The sequence below is a fragment of the Etheostoma spectabile genome, chromosome 14 (assembly GCF_008692095.1).
Source record: "Etheostoma spectabile isolate EspeVRDwgs_2016 chromosome 14, UIUC_Espe_1.0, whole genome shotgun sequence".
Lineage (NCBI taxonomy): Eukaryota > Metazoa > Chordata > Actinopteri > Perciformes > Percidae > Etheostoma > Etheostoma spectabile.
This window is the reverse complement of record NC_045746.1, coordinates 12,287,999-12,295,997: the sequence shown is the minus strand read 5'-3', so window position 1 is coordinate 12,295,997 and position 7,999 is coordinate 12,287,999.

The following is a 7,999-nucleotide window of genomic DNA, read 5'->3' as shown; positions in this document are numbered from 1 at the left end:
CCCAACCCCATGGGTTTATCTGCGTTGTTTTGCCTAAAACAGCTGCTTACTGCAGCTAGAAACGGAGGTGAATGGAACAGTAAAAAGAAACCAAAACATTAAAGGTGCAGACCGTTAAACCAAAACTAACCAAAGCAAACTGCAGTGGGGTGATATATAATTTGTGGGTTTGTCACTGTTCACATTACACATGATGATTGTATCTATAGTTCATAAAACAGGTGTATTAGTGCAGCTTTAAAACTAGACAGTATTACATTAATGGGGAACTCTTGGGTTATATGACTATTTTGAGTTGAATAGGAGTCTGCCCCCCCCCCCCCCCCCCCCCCCCCCCCCCCCCCCCCCCCCCCCCCCCCCCCCCCCCCCCCCCCCCCCACCCCCCCCCCCCCCCCCCCCCCCCCCCCCCCCCCCTCCCCCCCCCCCCCCCCCCCCCCCCCCCCCCCCCCACCCCCCCCCCCCCCCCCCCCCCCCCCCCCCAGCATGGAAAAAAACACCTTACACTTTGGGCCAGCAAGTTGCTGTACTGTGTCAGGAAGAATGGTGTAATATCATGTCTCGCAATAAAATGGATTACTTCACGACCCTGCACACATATGGCCATTCAGGAACCGGCTAACAAGGTAGCGATGGAGTTTTTCACACTATACTTTGTCTGTACTTAAGTACATTTTTCTGATATTTTAAATTTTGTGGCGACTTTTTACTTTTACTCCTTATATTTTACCGCAAATATTGGTACTTTCTACTCCTTACATTCGACAAAATTGGCTCGTTACTTTAGTTTTTATAATAGAGGTCGTCTATCAGGTGTGATTGTGAATGCATGTCGGAGAATTGCGAGTGGGCGCGCCCGCCACACGAAGAAAAAAGTGAAAGAAAAGAAAAAAGAGACTAGCTGTCAGGAGGATAATCAGTTGAGATGGTGTGTGTGGTGTGTGTGTGTGTGTGTGTGTGTGTGTGTGTGTGTGTGTGTGTGTGTGTGTGTGTGTGTGGTTAAACAGACACACCTGGGACCAAGTTGGAAACCAGAATCAGCTTTAAATACAATCCTAATCTAGTCCTCACTAACAAGTTTCAAATCATTTCACTGGAGTTATTATTGTTTGCGTCATCAGTATCATATTCAATCTAATTGGATGGGACTATACGGTACGTTGCACTTGACGCACCACTAAAACGACTCAACAGATTCGGCATGTTGCATTCATTCGCGGCAAATCGTTACGGCTTGATGGGGCTAGTGGTAGCAGACAACAAGTATCTGTACTTCTACTTAAGTACGGGAAGTGAGTACTTTTGCCATCTCTGGTCATGGCCGAGCCGGCAAAAAAAAAGCAGAAAGCTTTGTTGGAGGAAAACTTAACTTCAAGAACTTAATTTCAAGCTTTTCTTTGAACACAGTGACAGCCATTCTCAATGGAGCATGCCAACACCGGAGTCTGAAACATTGAGTGTGAAGTTAAAATGAATGAATAGCCATATTACCTTTTGTTACCATGCATTGACTTGTTGCTGGGTGAACTGCACTTTTTGCCAAAACCCACCATGTGCAGTCCAAGACATTTAAAATCAGTGCCTTGGATTATAATCAACCTTGCTGTGAAAACTCCTCTTGCAATCAAAATGGTTCATTTTGGCAAAATAAGTGAAAAAAATACAGCCTGGGTTGAAATGAAGTGGAATTCACCCTGTTGGTCAGAATTCAGTTATGTTGTGGTTGAATGCATTAGAAAACCCATGTTTGGATTATGCATGTGTGCATTTCTTCATGCATTTCTTCCTTTGTCCGAGGCAGAGTCTCTCTGGGGGTTTATAATACTTTGGAAGCAGCATTTCGAGTTTATCAACCTCCCTCCCTCTGTGCACATCAAACCCCATCTTCCCTCACCCCCTACCCACTTAAAGCACATCCTCACCTTGTTATCGCCCCGCAAAGCCAAAATGCTGCGTCGCCATGGCGACAGCCTCCCCATTGTAGAGATAGAAATGTGTGACTGGGAGGTGCCACAGCCATTTTCACAGCTGTTAGAGACACCGTCGTTCACAACACCACTACATTCTTCTGAGTCTTGCAATCATTATCGCAGTTTGCCCTTTACAACCATCCATACACAATGTTCCCATTCATTAAACCCAGAGGCTGAGCTTTGAATCAACACACTTAATAGGCAGTTTAGCATTAATGAAGACTATCAAAGCACTTTGCTGTGGCTGTTTTTAGCCAGAGATACCAGAATTCAGAACTCTGATTTGCATCCGTGGTACTATCTCGAGATGTCACAGCTTTGGTTTCTACTTTAAATGAGATGAAACAGCACATCCCAGCAGTAATTGGATACATCAGAGCAGGAAACTTATGCAAATAAGTCTGGCCAAGGGTGAAAGACTTAAGAAATGCACGCAGTTGTCTTTTAGGCAACCAGAGGACAACCAGAAAGAGACAACCGTGCAGAAAAAGGTGTAGGGCGTGTAACAAGAATGATGTCTGGAGTGAGAAGTTGAAGTAATAATAACAGGGATTTACCACAGTGGTTAAAATGCTGACAGCTTATGTTAAGCGGTGTAAAGTGTGACTGTATTTCCGTGTAGAGGATTCCAACACCGGGACGTAACAGTCTGCACTCTACAGCTGCCGGTGTCGGAAAAACAACACAGACGGTGCGTTCACTTGAAACTCGCCAGCCTTGTTGTGCATTTTCAGTTATTGTAAAATACCCTTTTCCCATCTGGTGCTTGGTTTTGGAGTTTACCGGCAATGTACTGATGAAATAAGTCATTGTTATAAGTTACTGTTATTACATCATTAACCAGTCATTTAATTTTGACCCTGTGGCCTTAGCAATAAACAAGCCGTTCTTCAATGTCACCTTCTGTCTTTTGTGCTCCTTTTTTATATTTTATATTATATATACATTATAAATACATTATATATATATTTCAGTTCAGGCACCATTTAGACACCGGCACTGTTTTAGCACCGGTATCAGAAAAAAAAAAAACTATACCCAACCCTAATCCCTATGCAGTTGGCTTTTTTTTTAACTGGTGGGCTACTTTCTCTGTTTAATTTCAGACTAAGAGATGAGCATTTTTAGAAGATTTGTGTAATATTGAATTTAAAAAGCTTTATTTTTTATTTTCTCGCTAATGTACAGTGGCTTGAGAAAGTTTACACACCCAAGCTAAAGCTGATTAAAAAGAAGAATAAAATCTTTTGGCAATTGATCTTATAGCCTTAATTCAAAAGAATTAGGAAAATCCACCCTTTTAAGTGAATGAATGAATTTGTGAATGAATGAATAATTTATTGTAAATAAATAAATGTTCTTCCTTAAAATACAGGGGGCATTAGTATACACCTCCCTATGTTAAATTCCCATAGCGTCCCAGCAGGTTTTTATTATTAAAGGCCAGTTATTTCATGGATCAGGATACCATGCATCCTGATACAGTTCCCTTGGCCTTTGGAATTAAATGAACCCCCCTCTGTCATCACATACCCTTCACCATACCTAACTAGTACTACACTACTACACTTCCAAACTAGTCGACACAGAGTTTGTAGGATAAACTGAATGAGTAAGAGATATAGAAAATAAGTAACCCTAACACTTACTCTTTCGTGCTGTTTTCTACTGTTTACTAGCCCTGTTTTCTGGCGGTTTTGTGACACACCAGGCAAAAAAGCAGAGACAGGCAGTGTAAAGGAGCCTATTTTTAGCAGGTTTTTCCAGAATTTAAAAAAACCTGCACATACACTCTCATTTTGGTGGACGAAGGGTAGTATAGTCAGAATGGTAACAACTATTCAAATATTGACTCTGAGACTCAGCTAAGCTAACACTTGGGGTGGCCTCTAGCTCACCCAGTGGGAGCGTTTGCCCCATGTCGGCTGAGTCCTGTGGCGGCTCGGGTTTGAGTCCGACTTGCGGCCCTTTGCTGCGTGTCATCCCCCCATCTCTCTCCCCCTTTCATATATCCACTGAACAATAAAGGGAAAAGCCCCAAAAAATAATCTTAAAAAAAACAAGCTATGCTAACTTGTAGTCAGCCCCTTGGAACCTAGAGGCCCGCTGGTTTTCACAATCTGTCCTCTTTTTGGTCCTTAACATCTGTTCATAACCACTGCTTAGCGTCAGTGTGTGCATCACTTACTGTCTCAATTGTGTGGTAGTTTAGTCACTTAGGAACACAACTGAGGCAACATTCTTTAGTTTTTGACTGCTGGTTTATATGTGGACTACAAACACCATCTGCCCACGGCCCAGCCAAACTACTCCGCATATACTATGGATAGTCAACGGCAATTAACTTGTTTCTCAAGTGTTTTCACTCTCAATGTGATGCCCGGAAATCGCACTCTTTCTGTGTGTGTGTGTACATCTGTGTATAGTATGCAATGTTGGTAGGGTGGGGTCCTAATTAAAGCTGCTTAATATGCACATGGATATGCTTTTTTAGGGGTGAAAACAAATTTGTAGGGAACATATGGTGCCCCCGACATGACACACACCCACTTAATACACTCTCTTGCAGACACACAAAAAACACTTTCAATCTTCAAAGTGAGATACACAAACACCCACACACACACACACACACACACACACACACACACACACACACACACACACACACACACACACACACACATACTGGCGCGCCTGGGCTCCTGCAGAAGCTGGAGTGATGGATTCTGGCTGATTGTGTGTAAGTGTTGGAATATCATTAATCCTTTCTCTTTGCCATTTGGGAAAGTGTGTGTGTGTGTGTGCATGCGCGTCTGAGTGTGTGTTTGGGAGAGATTATTTCAGGCAGATGGAGGGAGCTGTGGCCCCTTCTGCAGGGTCAACAGGGAGAAGTTAACCAGCACAGATTGTTGCCTCCCGTTCTCTCCTTTCCTTTCCCCCTTCCTCTGCTCTCTTCATCCCTCCAAATTGGCCCACCTCCACCCTTTCGTCACACCCTTTCCTTTTCTATTTATTGCTTTATCTTTTATGTCTTGTTTAACAAAGATGAAGGGAGAATAAGGGCAAAACAAAGTTAGTAGTTACCGAGTAGATTGAAAAAAAAATTGGATTCACAAATAGTAAACGGTACAAGACAATTCCTACAAATGTATTTAGTTCATAAACAATAACCCGTGAAGATATGCAGTTTAGGTGGTAGTTCACTGGAATTAAAGCTGAGTTGAAAATGAGTTTTTCCCACTGGTTAAATTGAATTCAATACTTTTGAATTGTCAACAAGTACAACATACTTTAAAGGAGCACGCAAACTTATTGGGACTTTAACTTCTTTACTGTGTCCCCCAGAGTTAGATAGGTCCATACATAACCTTCTCTTCTCCGAGCGTGTCGTAACTCTGTCTGGAGCACCCACCGCTAGCCTAGCTTACCACAGATGTTGGAGGTAACTGGTTCCAACTAGCTCCCAATATGTGACAAAATAACACCAGCATGTTCCTATTTACATATTGTGATTTGTATAGTCACAGCGTGTACAAATAACAATGTCACAGGAGACACAGTCATCTTCTAACCGCATACAAACTGGGAACTATATTCTCAGAAAGGCAAAAAATTGCTACTCTCTGCTCGGGGCTTCTCAGGCACTGCAAGCATATCACTCCGCCCAAGTAGCAGACATTGCTTCGCCTTCTGAGAATATAGTTCCCAGTTAGTATGCGGTTAGAAGTTGACTGTGTCTTCTGTGACCTTGTTATGTGTACACGCTGTGTCTATACAAATTACAACATTTAAATAGGTACATGTTGGCGTTATTGGAAGCAGTAGGCTAGTTGGAGCCTGTTACCGGCAGCATCTGTGCTAGGCTAAGATGTTACAAGATTACAGAAGTTACAAGATGAGAAGGGTGTGTATGGACTCGTCTAACTCTGGGAGTAACTGTGAACAAGTTAAAGTCCCAATAAGCCATATACATGTACATTATGTATGTATGTACAATACTGCACTAAGTGCAAACTGCACAATTGGGCCATTTACATTGTATCATATTATTTAAGCAGTTGCGCATTTTTGTATTCTCAACTATATATAGTTATATTCAAATATTTGATCTTGTATTTTATCGTATGATTATTTCATGTATATTGTATGTATGTATATTGTATCCTAGAATTTCATTTATATTTATATTCTGTGTGCTGTGTGACTGATTTTGCTGCTGCAACACTGTAATTTCCCATTTTATTGGATCAATGTCTATCTATCTATCTATCTATCTATCTATCTATCTATCTATCTATCTATCTATCTATCCATCTATCCATCTATCCATCTATCTATGATATTTATGTTTTTATCTATGCAACTATTTTTATTTTATGTGCGTTTTGGTGCTAATGTTTATGCATTGGCTACATGTGAACCAAATCGCCCCTTGGGGAAATTAAAGACATTTCAACTTCAACTTCAAGTCTGCGTGTTTCTTTAACTAAAGGTAAAAATATATGCTTTTTTTGCCGGCAATTTTAGAAAGCCACATGCATCTGTAACAAGAAATTGTGGAACTTTTCTACTCTATGAAAACCTGTGGAGACTGGATCCTCTATGCTGGTTGACAAAAGAAAAAAAATGAGGACATAGTCAAACAAGATTTATGAAAAGAGCCCTCCAAATAGAGATATAAGATGGGAGTAGAAGTGGGCTGATAAACGTGCATGCTGCTGAATATGTACTTTAACACTTCCTTGAACAATATCATGAATATTTGTAGAGCTTACAGAAGACTACAGTGGCCATATGCCTGAGGCTAAATGGTTGGAATCCACACAATAATGGCCTTAAAACATCCACAGGCCTTATCGCTTCAGCCCATATGTCTTAGCATGTGTGCGTTCGCATGTGTTTACACCACTCCACCTACATGTTCCAACCTGAGACGTCCAGAGACAGAGGAAGCCATGCAGAGGATTAAGAATCGGTATTCCCAAATCCCAGACATGGGCTTCTTCCACCAATCACACAGCAGGCAGCGCCAGCCTCCTGGTGAGCCATGCTGGGGAATCCTGGAACAATACTCGTCAAGGCGATGCCTGAGGGGAAAGGGATCTTGGAGCGGAGTTTCTCTGATCCTCACCCCAAAAAGATTGCTTCTAAACGTCCAAAGCAGGGGGGAAATAAACTGGGAATGGTTTGCAAAGGATTGCATTTCAGGAACCAGCGTTTACAGTCGAGTTTTCCTGTTGTCACGTCGATTTAACTTCCTTGCCCACACGCGCGGAAAATCATCCATCCGCCCACAAAGGTGAATATATATACTCGAGCACAGAGGAACACGCCACAATTATCGCTGTCGTTGCCAACAAGAACAACAACTCTAACTCTTCTCCTTTTCCTTCAATCCTTTCCCTTTGCTTTCCTTTTCCACCTCCCACTTATTTCATATTATACCTGAGACTGCCTGTAATCACAAACAGAGTAGAGAGTTAGAGAAGTGAAGGGCAGGATGGAGGAGCCACATTGACTAATGCTATTACAATAACAACATACATTCTCCGCCAGTCGATGCTCGCCAATACCTGCTAAAGAGAAAAAACAAACAGAAAACCTGGAAACCACTGAGCCAGAGGTGATACAGTAATGAGGCCACAACCTCATACATATTGTGCACAGTGAGTCTGGCAGGCTTTGTTTCAAATTGAAATTTCTTACAATTCACAGCAGTATGTACCTGACCCTGTGTGTACCGGTTTGCCCTGCAGCTTATCAGCCACTCCTGGGGGTTAACACTAAGTTTGACAGCATCTCCTTTTTTTATGGCCATGAGCGGGTGGATGCCTATGCCTGCAAAGTGTTTTATGAGAATTATTGATTGGGAGGCGCGCATTGATAAGCTGAGCCAAGGCAGCATTGTGAATGAAGCAGGATATAGTGGAGACCCAGGGGGAATCACAACACACTCCAGACTGATCTCTTGCAGAGCCACTTGGAACCCGATGCTGTCCGTCCTGATGAATGTACTCCCCCCCCCC